The 14,766-nt window shown below is 42.1% G+C and overlaps 1 protein-coding gene across 1 annotated transcript in view; it reads left to right on the forward strand.

Annotated features, from left to right (window-relative positions):
* Window positions 1-3,667: 3,667 nt before the first annotated feature.
* Window positions 3,668-14,766, forward strand: part of sema4c (sema domain, immunoglobulin domain (Ig), transmembrane domain (TM) and short cytoplasmic domain, (semaphorin) 4C) — a 112,733-nt gene continuing 101,634 nt past the window's right edge. The window contains exon 1 of the mRNA XM_085474501.1: window positions 3,668-4,230. The gene's annotated coding sequence lies outside the window, so the exon portion shown is untranslated. The remainder of the gene's footprint in view (window positions 4,231-14,766) is intronic.

Raw genomic sequence — 14,766 nt, forward strand, 5'->3', positions numbered from 1 at the left:
ACTTAAATTCATAGTACAGTGATTCATGCTTTTAAATTTCGCTAATCTTACCAATACAACAAACCCTAAAAATCTAATTAGAGTAGCAGCCAACACAACAGACCAAAGCCAACCAAGTGCACAACATCACATATTGGATATGGCTCAGAAAAATGTGCAATTCGTCTGTAGTCTCACATTTATGAACAGAAATGTCATGAAAACTTGCACAAAACAGGGTCAAGTAGATGCGACAACAAAAACCAAACCAGCCTCCAAAAAGACATAACCAAAAAAAAAAACTGATGGGAAAATATCAAGAAATAGTTTTCCTCCCAATCTGAAGGTAACTCTGCATTTCCCCTGTTGTCAAACAAAATGGCCCCAGCTTCGGCTCCAGTATGATGATAGATGTACATGCGTGCAAGTCCTCTCAGTCCTTTGTCAGTCATCGTACTCCTGAGATATGCATTCAAGCATCAAACAAGGGAAGAGTGCTCAGCACCGGCAGTAGATATGGGCAGATGTCACTAATGACAGCCCCCATGGCTCAAGCTACACATCCTGACACTAGCAGCCCTGCAACTTTTGCAGACTCTCAGCAGAATCTTAACCGCTCAGTGATAGCTGTCATTTCTTTAAAAAGCCTGAAAAACTAAAATAAATCAAAGAGTGTCATTTTTCTACCGTATGATGAGACCCTGTCCCAAAAACTCATTGTACTGTCAAATAAAAGAATTCAATTTGTTGAATATGTCACCTGTGCTGCTGTCTTCGTATTAGCCTAAAGCTAAAATACCTATGTAGCTAGCTGCAACGTCACATAAAGTACTTCAACTAGCCTAACTTCACGATGCCTCCAAAAACCTACGATTATATAGCTTTTTATCTTTATGTCTGAAATTACAGTCGAAGTGTATTTTTTTTGTTTTTTAGAGATACTTCTAGCACAGTGGTTAGCACTGTTGCCTCACAGTGGTAACTATGTGGAGTTTGCATATTCTCCCCGTGTTTGCGTGGTTTCTCTCCAGGTACTCCGACTTCCTCCTACAGTCCAAAAACATGCATTTAGTGGTTTTAGGTTAATTGGGAACTCTAAATTGCCCAAAGGTGTGAATGTGAGTGTGAATGTTTGTCTGTGTCTATGTGTTAGCCCTGCGACAGACTGACCTGTCGCCCTAAGATAGCTGGGATAGGATAGGTTCAAGCCCACCCGCAAACCTGACAGGGATAAGCAATAGAGGATGGATGGATGGATAGAAATGCTTCAGCCAGAATATCACATCATTTTCAGATGTCAGCTAGCTAGCGTGCTTACTGCTAACTTCTACCTCTGCCCATTCTCATAAATCCTGTTTCCCATAGGCGATCTTGATTGTAAGACCTGTGAGAACAAAAGCATGATGATTACTTTAGTATTGTTGCAAAAAATCTGGACTATTTTTAAGCCTAAGTGTATGTTTCCGTTTAGAAGTTAAAGATTATTTCTGCCCTAAAATCACCAATTACATCAACTGATACTATTTGATAGAAACTCCTTTGTATTTGAAAGACATGGCTTCAGATTTTCATTACGAAAAATGTCGGATTCTGTTTTGGGAGCACCACTCACACAGCAGAGACTGCTGCTTTGATTAAAGTGATTCAGAGTAGTTTTGTTTTTCAAGAGCTGTACGGTGGAGCGTGCTGGCACTTTTGCCCCACATATAGCACATGCACCTCGTGGTCAGCTTTCTGTGTAGAGTTTTGATTGTTCTCCCGTGGGTTTCTTCTATAACTCTGGCTTTCACCCACATTGAAAGGACATGCTTGTTAAAGGGCATCCACACGTGAAGAGATTTGCTCATCATATATTGCTTTCTAGCTGATAGCTGGCTGTCAGAACATTCAAGGCTATGGTTGCCTAGGTAACCCTCTTCTGTATTTTCTACATTGCCACATGTCAATCAACAGCATTGTTCACTCTTGTTTGTAGTTACTTCAATCGCTCGCTTCAAAGTTGAGAAAAGTTTATCTTGGGACCTGTTTGTTTCACATCGCCAAGTGGTTATTTCGCTTTGTTGTTTGAAATTGCTAATTTATTACAGCTACTGTGTGGACGCCGCTTTAGAACACCTGTTGATTGCAAATTGCTCATAGGTATGGATGTGAGAGTGTGTGGTCGCTAGCCTCGCTGTGATAATCAGCACAGTGACACCAGATTTACCAGTACGTCACAGGACAGAAATGGACTTGTGACCTTAGCAGTCCACCAAATGGACTACCAACCTAAACCTAAATTGCCCATATTGTAAATGTGAGTGTGAATGGTTGTCTGTCTCTCTGTGTTAGCCCTGCGACAGACTGGAGATCTGTCCAAGGTGTACCCCACATCTCACCCAATGGCACCTGGGATAGGTTCCAGCCCTCAGTGACCCTAAACTGGGTAAGTGAGGGTAAGGCTTTCAAATTAGCTAAACATGAATGACGAAGGACTTTAACTCATATCGGAGGGAATAATGTTGCGTTTACTAGTAAAAGAATCCAAGACTTACCCCACTTAATATCATACTTAATATATCTGTCTTCTTCTGCTGAGACTGAGCATTTATTATAACGGCAGCAGATGAGCAGCATTTTGAGTTTTGAGAGCAATCAATAAGCGCATCATTAAAATGTGCAGAGGAGATGCAGACTACAAAATCTTAGAAAACTAAGATTAATGTTTCTTTATTTTCATGAGACGATTAGAGAATGAATACAAAAAAATAAACCTTTGTTACAGACTTCATCTGACAACAAGTTTAGTAACTTTATTAAAGGAAATAATAATTATAATGCCGCATTAACATCTGCTTAAGAGATGTTAAACAGTGCCGTGCGATACTGCAAATTTTGTTTGATTTAGGATTCATCAACAATTTGCAAATTCTGAAAAAAATTTTTAATGACCATAGTTTAATAACTATGATTTTTACTTTCCACAATACTTAGTTAACACAACAAAACAAACCTTTCAGCTTTTCATGTTTTGAAACTGGGATTTTTTTTTTTTTTTTTGAGACCTGGAATGTTTCTAAAACACTTTGGGTTGTTTTCATTTGCGCTGTTCACTTTTAATAAAGTAGATGTGACAGTCAACACAAAAAGGTTCAGACCTTTTTCATTGTTTATTATTGAGATGTATTTTTTAATTCCCGGAAAGTAATAATTAACACAACTGTGCACAACGTATCCTAGTACCAGTCCGATTCCAAGACCAGTGTTGATATCACTGCTATCATATTTGGATCCCACCTCTTATGCTAAGCTTGGTGGTCAGTGGCGTACCACCACCCAAGTCCTGGGTGTCAGATGTATGGAGTCGGAGGTATAAAGGGACTTTGACCTCAGGTTGGGGCAGACTTATTTTAAAAAGAAAGAAAGAAAGAAAGAAAGAAAGAAAGAAAGAAAGAAAGAAAGAAAGAAAGAAACGTGCATGTTCTACAGTAAATCTAATGACTGCCGGGGGGTCCTCTGCTGTTGACCCTTGTTCTGAGGGGCTAATGGGCGGAGACCTGTTTGTGTGCTTCTTTGGGGTTTTTTTTTTTTTTTTTTTAAATCCTCTCAGGTCCCTGCTGTGATGCGTACTGCAGAAGTAGGCTGGGGGCGCACACACGCTGCAGCGCCACGCACCCCTCACACACACTCCCATATACATCATTTCCATTGGACATTGGCACAGAGACGCAGCGCGACGACCACTCTGACATATCTGCTTGGTACGGACTGCCGAAACTTCTGAGACAGGGAGGCGGGTAGATCCTTTTAGCTGGTCCCAGATAGTGGATTCAATCCACGCTCTCGTTTCTTTCTTTGCTTTTTCCCCTTTCCTCCTCATTTTCTCCTCCTCCTCCTCCTCGTCTTCGCCTGGTTTCGTGTTACAAAGCCCAGGGAGGGAGTTGCGCGGAGAGCCAGTTCTGTGTGAAAAACTGAATGACAGGATCATATGGCTTGATTTGCCTTATAGTCCAAACATTTTTAGGAGGAAAAAAAGGCATAGGGGATACGAGAGGAACTGCGAGAGAGAGCATCAGAAATTGATGAGGATGTGGAATAATTTATAACTCAAATTCAAAAACAAACGTGAGATAACGGAGAAAGCAGAGAGAGAGAGAAACAGAGAGGCAGAAACGGATACTGGCTCCAGTCGTCAGAGAAGGACGGAGAGCGGGGAGGAAAAGCGCAGGACGCATTGCCCGTGATCATCAGCACCATCACCGTAATAATAAGGTAAGTGTGCGCTCGTTATTTCTCGGCAATATTGCTTCCAGCGCTGTGAGGCGGCTGGATTTTAACACACTAACGAAGCAAGCAGAGGCAGAAAACATCCCAAACCCCGGAGCGTCCGAATCTCCAACTGTTGCCAAGAAGCCCACGTTTTTTTTAAATTTCTTCCTAAAACAGCACCATCTAAGGTGCAGTGCGTTTGTATAGACAGATGATTTGGGGTGTTTTGGGTTGCCAGTTTTGGGGCTCAATGCGATGCAACTTTATCCCCTTTTCGCGCTGTGTAAACACAGCGCACTGCGGTCAGGGGCAGTTGGAAGGGAATCAACTCCGGGCTTTTTTCTACTGTATTTCTGTGCATCTACTGTAATGTGCTGCCGCTGCACCTCCACAATCACAGCCCGGCAATGCTACCGTGCAGCAAAAACGCACAACGTGAAGCTGACCTCTCGGTGTATACTGGTGCAGCAGTCTGAGAATGATCTCTTTTGTGTCTGCCTGTATTTCAGGCTCTTAAGTTCTGAGCGAGTCTGGTGCCTGACAAGACAAACTTTTAGGCACCTTCTTTTGCTTGGTAGTGCTTTTTTCCGCCTCTAATAACACCAATACAGATCCCCCTCGTAATCCTCACTCACTGTGGCCGCTGTCGTCTTCCTGCGAAGGGAAACTGCTTTGTAGATTTCAAAGTTTTCTGCACTTGTGCACATGTGTGGATTTTAGATTTGTGAAGAGGTTTTAAGTTTCAGATGCCAAGAAAGAAAGAAAGAAAGAAAGAAAGAAAGAAAGAAAGAAAGAAAGAAAGAAAGAAAGAAAGAACGGAGTCCCTTCAACTGCTGCCTGTATCCCTCAGTTAATACTCAAAAATGAAGCTCTCACTGGTTTGAGATATTACTTTGGAGTGGTTTCCTCCTTGTTCTTCTTTCCCTCTCTTTCTTTTTTCCTTTGCCTTAATGAAGTAAGTATTAGCTTCACTTGAGTGATTATTGTAATTACTGAGGAGGAGGAGGGTTGGAAGGTGGAAGGAGGGGCGTGTGTCCACACTGGACAGTGAGGAAGTGAGGGTTGGTGTAAGGAGGTGGTAGTTTAGAAGAAGGAAGGAAGGGTGTTGGATTGGGGGTCCCTGCAAAGGGCTGTTGCCATGTGGGACAGAGGAGATAGGTTTTTAGTAGTGATATCATACTTGAGGATCTGTTTTCTGACTGTGATATTTGTGTAACTGTCACAGGAGACTCCCTTTCCCTGTACCACAGGTGGGCGGGTGGCTTCTGCAGGTCTCTGTGCGTCCGCTTGTGTCACTGTGTCATTTGCAAAGATTAATGGAAGCAATAAGCGAGTAGAAATCAGAGTTAGCAAGTTGACATTTGCCGTGCAGAGGGATGTAGCAGTGGATAAGCCTGCCAAAATTCAATTCACCCACCTTTTAATTTGGTATAAATCAAGTTCACAGACTTTGAGGGGGAAAAAAGAAAAGTAGACACATAATCCTCACTAAAGGCACGCGCAGTATTGCACAGATTATTCGGCAGTGAAGCGGGTTACAAGGAGAGATCTTTCAAAACCAATTTAGTTGTTGAAGGATTCCTCCTGACATCTGCATTATTCCCAGGCTAAAAAAAACAAACTTAAAAATCCACTTTTATCCAGGGTGTTCGCAACAATGACACACACTCTGTCGCTCTCTCTCTCTCACACACACACACACACACACACACACACACACACACACACACACACACACACTGTAGCCCTCTCGCCCCAGATGTTAATGCCTCTATTGAGAGAGCCACAGGACTCCTGCCGACTCAATCTCTTCATTGTTGGACAGACAATGGACTCCACATCCTGACAGCCAGCCTCCTTCCTATATCCCCCTCATGCACTCCTAAAGCTGCTCCTCATACACATGCAGTGAAATGGCACACAGTCATCCAGGCTGATAGCGCACACATGTAAATGGCAATGCCTCTACAGGCACGTGCCCAGCTTCATTTGATGTTTTCATAAAAGCTTGACTGATGTGGAAAGTCTCCTACTGTTTGTGTGTGTGTTCCCGTCTTGTCTGGGTTTCATGCCATCCATGCTGGTCCCCTCTATTCCAAGGTTTTGCAACTGATTCGCTTTGACTGATGTGAGTGTTTTGTTTACAGAATGAAAAAAATGCTTGTTAAAGTTTCTTAAGAGGCGCATTGCAGCATTAGCCCCAAAGTTCTTAAATGTCCCATCGGAAAACTGCAACAAAGAACAAATCACAGGCAGTTTCCACACGTGGGGGTCAACACTGCGTCATAGACCATACGTCGTGACAGAGGCAGATGCCTCCTGTCTGCTCTGTGCCCGCCCGTTTGCGTGCGTTTAATCGTCACCCCAGTGTCACATGCATCACGTCAGCGCGACATGTACTGCAGCCCACAACCAAGCAGCTGAACACAGTAAAATGCAACAATGATGGGATCATTGCTGATTATGTAACTCATTTTGCATACGGGAACACACAGAGCCTGTGTTCACGCCGGCTGTGGTGTATCACGAAGGTATGGATCTGAATCCGCACATCATAATTTCCTTGGAGGCTCTGTGTCTTTTGCAGAGCAACAGTTGATGTGCCAGCTTCCCACAGTAGGCTTTTTTCTTTTTTTTTTTCAAAACGTCCTTTCATCCCAGGACCGATTTAGTCTATCTGCTTTTCTTTGCTTAAAAAAAAAAAGGATCTCACAGAAACAGATTTTGTTTTGTTTCTTCTGTTTCACACTGGTCTGTATTTCCTGCTGAGGTGCAAAGAGTTCACATTTCGAGCTATGCCCTCTGTGTTCTAATGCAGCTCAAACATAATCGCACTGATTCTGTGGGGGTTTTTTAGAGCTCCTCGGTGTATGTGTGTGTGTTAAACAGAGATATGGTTCATGGGAGGCCAGATGCAAGGTCCGGAGAGCTGAAGCAGATGGGTCGTGTGTGTGTGTGAGGGGAACAACGTGTTGCAAGTATGGGCTGGAAAGGCTGATGTTTAGAGAAGGTGTTTAAAGGAACACTGTGGCAAATGTGTCAGGGTTCAGGTTCAAAGTGATATAAACCTTATGCTGTATGGATAAGACAGTGTGTGTGTGTGTGTGTGTGTGTGTGTGTGTGTGTGTGTGTGTGTGTGTGTGTGTGTGCGCGCGCAAGATGTGCCTTCATGTTCCTAAGAGTAACATCACACACATGAAACTCAAACATTAACATAGTGTTACACATTAGCATGTCATTAGCACATTAATCACAAACGCTGAGCGCCTTTAATTAAACCCGGTCACATTTTATGCATTTTTTGTTGTTGTCTAATGCATATGTCTAAAATTATTTACTTCTGCTCTTACACCCTGCCTTTCCCCTGTTTTGAGTCTATAAGTACTGCTAGATGAAGTGCACTACAAGTGCCCAGCTGGTGCACTCATTACAACTAAAAAACTGAAAGAACAACGCTATGTTCCTCTTTGGCATCCATTCTGGACATTTGGAGGAAGGGAGGGGACCACTATAAAATGTTAAATCAGTAGGAGGATGTATCGTCAGCACCTATGGTGATGTCAGTGCTAACTGCCTTGCTAATATTGCTAATTGTTGCCTTGCTAATATTGAAAAATCTCTATGTGTTAATGACACATGCTCTGTTGTATTGTTTGGTATACAAGTGCATTATTGTCGTCTTTGCTGTAGAGGAATTTTGTAGGATAGGTGGTCAGAAGCTCGAGTGGTTTGGATAATGGTTGGTAACATCTTGCAACTGCTGCTGGAGGTTGCTAGCAGTTGCTAGTTGCAAAGTGGTTGCAAGTGCATCACTCAAAACTCTCTTTTTAATTGCTTTGGTTGCTAGTAGGTTGCCTGAGTCGCTAGTAGTTTGCATGGAAGATGCCAACTCGTCTGCAAACACTTGCAAGCTCCTCCAAGCGCTAGTGAAACTATGAAAAGTCAGGACAAACCGGTAAACAGAGGCTGTTTTCCTCAAGGTTAAAGTTGTGTTTTTTGAAATGTGTTGGTTGCAGCAGTAAAAAACAACTTTTAATCAAAGACTTTTACAGTTTTCATAGTTTCACTATCATTTGGCGTGTTCAATGGCGAGTAATATTAAAAACAACTCATTTCAAGTGTAATTAGCTTAAGTAAGGTAATGAATTGCCTATATAATAAATTGAATGTGTTGCAAAAACTTGTTTTGTTGTTCCATTTCTAAACTAAATACTAGATTAAATATTCAAATCCCATAAAGCACCTCATTGGTTTTTGCAGTTAAGCATGCCGTGTGAAAATGCGACAGAACTTTGGATTTCTTTACTTTGCACATTTGCATTTCTTCCTAATGTGAATGCATTACCGTTGAAAGACACTAAGAAAACACACAAGCATGTTAGTTGTCTCAGCAAATTCTGACGTTTCTTAAAACTGACGTGGTCGTCATTTATTGTCCAAGTACTACAGATGGCACTCTTCCTGTAACGCAGAGCACAAATTGTGCTCATGCTGAATGGTACACACACCACTGCACAACCTCCAGCCTCCGTCTCAGTTGCTTTAAGGCCTGCTGAGAAGTTTCCGTTAGGCAGCAAGGACGGATCCGGGGGGGGTTTTGGCTGCGGCTGTGATTGCAGTTGTTCCGAGAGGAGAAGCTTTTTCTGTTCTGCAACTTACCCTTCCCTTTGAGCTTTTTCTTTTTCTCTCTCGCTCTCATCCTCTATCTCTCTTGCCCACTTACGCTCACATACACCCCCTCCACTCGTTTCGGCTCAACTCGAGTTGCATGATGAGGTCATTTTTGCATTGCCAAAGTGTAAACCCTTACCACTTATATAGCTCGACTTTAATTGAACAGACAAGTGCACATTCAGTCTACTGTGAATGAAAACTATGCTAGGATACTAGGGTAATCCTTTTTTGTGGCTCTAATAGTTGTGCCAGTACCTTGAATGCCCCGGGAGCAGCTGTTATAGATGTTCCTTTCATCTCTCCAAATCAATTCAGGTAAATTAAATGAAGTCTTACTGACATTATTGTCAAAAAATTAACAATATTGCCAAAAATTCACTACGCTCAGAATACAGAGTACAAAGGAGTAATAAATACATGTCACCCTCTGTGAATGATGCAGCCAGCCCGCCTCCCCCCATCATCCTTTGGGGCAATCAATAAATAAATAAGCCCTAAGGGACGAAAAGTGTTTCCAGGAAAGTCAGACTGGTGGAAAATCCAATATGGAGCAGAATGTTGGTCCTGGAGGCAAATATGTGCAGCTAGTATAGCTGTCTGCACCAGATTTTCATCATTTTTACAATATAGAAGTTTTGTTTATCAAAGCTTTTCATCCTGACCTGAAATCACCCCCCGGCTTTGATCAATGCAGTTTTAAAGATGTCAGAATGCAGTGCAGTCATCACGCAGATCTAATTACTGTTGTCTGACACAAATGAATGAACAGAACCTTTGTGTCGTAGCTCCCTGCTATGACACAAAGGTTTGCCCCTTCTTTTTTTCTTTCACCACAAGTAAACACCCCTTTTCAGGACTTGCTCGGAGAGTTACTCGAGGCTTTTAGAGGAGTTCGGTGGAGTTTCTCTTGGTAGCTCGAGTCCTCTGCATTATTTATGCTGGGCAGAATGGAGGTGGAGGAGAGCCCTGACCTGCTTGTTTGTTACCAGCTGACCACTACTGGCCATCTGGTGCCTGCTAGCTACGCTATTTGTGTTTGTATCTAACAATAACTGGGTCCAAGTTTTTATGTAAAACAGGACACTTGGAGTTAGAAGGTTAAATTGAGTTTTGCTTACTTGAGATACAGAACAAATACATATGCATATATATAACATAGTACGTTTGGCGGACAGCAACAGAGGAGTGTGCATCTCTCTTTTAAAGATTATTTAAAAGAATAGTGTGAAAGTTGTGAGGCTGAATTCAGCAGATATTTCTGCAAGTTCGATCACTTTCTTGCTGAGATTTGATAGGATGCAGACCTAAAAGATCATATAGTGATGACAAGGTGGTACACATTTGAAAAGAATAAAACAAAATCTACTTCTGTAGCTCAATAGAGTCGCCAAACGTTTCACAAATCCATTTTTACGGTGAAACTTGTCGTAATATATCAGCGCACTTTCCCCCCGCTTCCTTAATGAGGGGCTACAGGAACAACAGCCCGGAGTTCACAGATAAAAACTGAACAGCTGATATTTTTTATGACAGCTTGAAGCTACAGTTGTTGATGCAGTGCCGCAACGTGCTACACAAACACATTTAATCAACAGCCGCAATCCCGAGAACAGCTGTATTTCTCAGATGGTCACAGGAAATAGTCGAGCCATGGCCAAGAGTGGCACCACTGAGTGTGGAAACGTCTTTCTCCTGCCTTTCGTTGGGAACGTCTTCAAATCAGGTTGTTTTGCTACGTCACATTTGAAGAGGAAGATTATTCAACTAATGGTAAATTTCTCTCTTGTTACTTATCTAATCATATAGCGTGCACACATTCATTTTACCCTCAGCTTTACTGATAAAACAAGAACATTTGGAGATTAAATGTTGAGAATAATCTCAGCCTAATGACTTCACAGAAATAAAGACAAATGTGTTATTGTGTGTGTTGCACTAGAATATTTAAGGACAGTGAATAAAAGGGTACCATGAGCTCCTGCAGCGGGGTTATCTGTTCCCTGTCTTCATCCATCTCTTCATCCCTTCTTCCCTCTCCGATTTTGTCCTTTCTCTTTTTGATTTATGCTCGTCTTCCTCCCTCACACTTTCTTTTACTTCTTCTTCTCATTCTCTCAGGCCTCATTTCTAGCCTCTGTGGTTTTGTCCTGCTTGGTCTCTCCTGCCTACTCTCCTTTCTGTATCTCTTCAGTCCTCTCCATATCTTCGGCCTGTCAAGACTCAGGATTCGCTTGCTGAAAAAGCTGGAAATATCACAACTGTTGAAATTCCTTTTCATCTTTGGTTTGCAGTGCAGGCCACTCAGTATAAATGTGAAAGCATCTGATTTACAAACATAGCTGCGGCACAGTTTAACTATGATCAGAGAAGAATGAACACTTGCTATTTAGACTTAAACTCATCATGGCTGATATACAATCACAGACACTTTATTAGGTACGCCTTGCTAGTATTGAGTTAGACCCATTTAACTGCTGTAACTGTTCGTAGCATTGATTCAACAAGGCTCTGGAAACATTCCTCAGAGATTGTGATCCGCATTGACGTGATAGCATCACACAGTTGCTGCAGATTTGTTGGCTGCACATCCTTGATGCGAATCATCCATTCCACCACATTCCAAAGTATTTGATACTAAGGGGCCCAAAGTTGGCCAAGAAAATATCCCCCACACCATTACACCATCACCAGTAGCCTGAATCATTGATACAAGGCGGGATGGAGCCACACTTTAATGGTGTTTACACCAAATTCTGACCTCTTTTTTTGGACCATTCTCTGTAATCCCTACAGATGTTTGTATGGAAAAAAACAGATCAATCAGCACTTTCTGAAATACTTTGGCACCAACACCCATGCTACTTAAAGCACTTAAATCAACCTTTCTTCCCTATTCTGATGCTAAGCTTGAACTCATCAGGTGGCCTGGACCATAGCCACATGACGTGCTGGTTGTGATTGGATGGTAAGATATTTGCATCAGCAAGCAGTTGAACGTGTGTACCGAATTTCACTCTACAAGCAACTGTACAATGACAATAAAAGTTCTAAAAGTTCTAAAAGTTCTAAGTTCTAATGAAGTGGCCTGTGAATGTATATTTATCGGTACATTAGTAAAGTGTGTAGCCTAAATTGCATAAAGAAAAATCTGAAATTACAAAAATACAATTTTCAGTCAGTCAATTTCACACAGTTTTATAAAGCCATAGATTGTGAGCAGAATCACTTGCTAAAGTGCTGTGGAACAGTAAAACTACAGCTGTTGATGTTTGACCTGAGTAAATAACAAAAACCACAGAGTCCACCTCTCTAATCCTGAACTGAACTCTTAGCTTAGATTAGATGAAAATCTAGAAACTAACGCAATTAGCCTGGTCTAGTCCGAAAGTTAAACAATGCTTTGTTTTACCTTTATAGCTTTGTTATAATTTATATATTAGCTTTTTGTTCAGAGCAAAACACAGAAAGCTGATGGGATTTGGAGGCTTCTGACTAAGCTAGGCTAACTGTTTCCTGCTAAGCTAAGTTTACGGACTTCTTGACTCTTTTACTACTTTCTATAAAATATGCATTGAAGATTAAAGTGAGAAACCACAAATCAGCTTGATAAAATAATTTAGCTAATAATTTATCATCATTTTCACAACTATTAAAGTGCCCTATAGCAAGTTTCAAACCGCACAACAGATACCATCTTGGCAGCCATTTTGTTTGTGTTTGAGTGCTGAACTTCCTTTTCCTGTTCTGTAGCTTATCTAGCAATGTAGACTATATTTTCGAAACAGCAACGCTTGTTGTTTAGGACAAAACTACAGCAAGTCCAGCTGAAGTAAGAAATGTTATGACACTTTGTTGTTATAGCAGTTGGCAAAGACGATAACCACTGGGTCAAGAACTGTGATTCTGACATGAGAGTGGAGTGGTTGTTTCTGATCTTCTCAGCTAACTCTTGGCATGAAAGCAAACACTTCTTTTGCCTCATGTTGATGTATTTCTTTAATTGCTGTTCGCATCTATAATTATAGTAGGCTACATAAATCAATACCAATCCATTTGCACTGCTTCTGGGTTTCCTATTTGTTTTTTTCATCTCCCGAGTCGAAGAGGGGCTCAGGGTAAGAAATCTCCATTATATTTGATACTTATTTAGTAATTTCCTTTTCAGATAGCAGATGGACCCATCTATCCTATCTGATGCTGCTTATTGGGTCTGCCCATGCTTGGCTGAGGCTGAAATTGTAAAGCTGGATTGGGGAAGAGATAGTAATATGCTCAGCCAAAACAAAAACCTTGTCCGTAAGCCAACTGTGTTTCGGGGGCACCGTGTAGATTGTTTAGCATGTTTCCTGAGGCCCCCAACTTGCACGTTAGTCAGCCGTTTGTTATTTTGCTTGTTCCAAGTCAGCAAATGCATTCTGGCTCAGTTGACTGGGCGATGTGTTGTGCAGAGAGGACCACTGGAGTTGTTCCCTTCTTTTGTTATTCAGGTCTTGGTGATACGTCAGTCCTGCTCTGAGCCATTGTGTATACGGAGGTTCCCATTGTTTACTGTCAGTTGCAGCATTGCTATGTGTGTGTGCATGGAGTATGCATATTCAGCTGCTTCTTGCCGTTTTCATTCATTATTTTGTCCTGGATAGTCTATGTAAATGTGTCCAGGCCAGCAGCAGAAGATAACAGTTAAAGTACTGGCTCAAACCCTGCATAACTAAGACTGTGTGTATGGGAATAATGATCCAGATGCCGTGCAGTAGGGGGTGTGTAAAGGAAAGTAGGCCCCTACCCTCCTCTTCCCCCGTGCTAACCAGAGCATGGTAGTTTGTTTTTATGACAGCCTTTTTTTGGCATTGTTCTGGTCGGATAGAGCTCGCCTTTCCTACCGTGGGACCGGCCGTTAGTGCAGGAAGTGCTGGGAGGGCACAACTTGAATGCACACACACACATGCTGGATTGCAGGCTACAGCACTCGCAACCCCTCCCAAGCTATCGCCCCACACTCACGCATAAAGTTTTGAAAGGACAATAAAAAAAGTTGCCCTGCGGCTCGTCGGCTGGTAAGCTGCAGCTTATCCAGGAAGGAGCTGCAGCCAGGCTAATGGCCTCTCTCCAGGGTAGGCTCTACAGAAGGGCCAGTGGAGGCTTATCGGCAGCAGGAGGGCCCCTACATGACTTCTCTCTGAGATCTCCACTGAGCTTGTGTGTGGTAGTAGCTTAGCTTTCGTAGCTAGAAGGAGGGTGAGCGCTATTCTGCTTTATTTCCTCCTGTGATTGTCTTGGGTTAGCTCGGCCTGTAGGAAAATTAGTTACTTATTACCATTCTCAGGTGAAAATACAGGTGTTTACCCAGTGTAGCACTTCTAAATTCAAAGATAACTATCCAACCTTATTGAAAAGTCAAGGTAGACTTCTACTAACCAAGCATTTCTTTCACATACTACAGGAAACTTTTGGTCAGTGCAAAGAGGATGGAAGGCAGTGTGTGCGCCATACTGTTCAAATGCCTACACATCTGTGGTTTATATCTTTGCCTTAATTGGAGACGTCTCAGTAAGGAGTCAGCGTGATTTGTAGAAAACAATGTAATGTGCGATGAAGAGGAGTGAGATGACTTGCCCCCTGTCTGACTAATCACATTTTGCCTCATGGATCTCAGCGTGACGTATCTACCTTGATCCACGTCCATGAATCACCGATCTCTTTCTTCATCTGTTGTGACTGAAATTAGACAACGGCACAGTCTTCATACCAGCTGCTAATACTGCAACAGAGAGGTATCATGTCACAAGTACCATCTAAAAGATTTATTAAACAAGAGCCGTGAAGAAAGAGGCAATGCAGGGAGTGAATCATTCATGCATATGCTAA

Source organism: Copadichromis virginalis, linkage group LG12 (assembly GCF_057382275.1).
Source record: "Copadichromis virginalis isolate Kocher_CV1m ecotype Utaka linkage group LG12, C_Virginalis_male_GT1.1, whole genome shotgun sequence".
NCBI lineage: Eukaryota > Metazoa > Chordata > Actinopteri > Cichliformes > Cichlidae > Copadichromis > Copadichromis virginalis.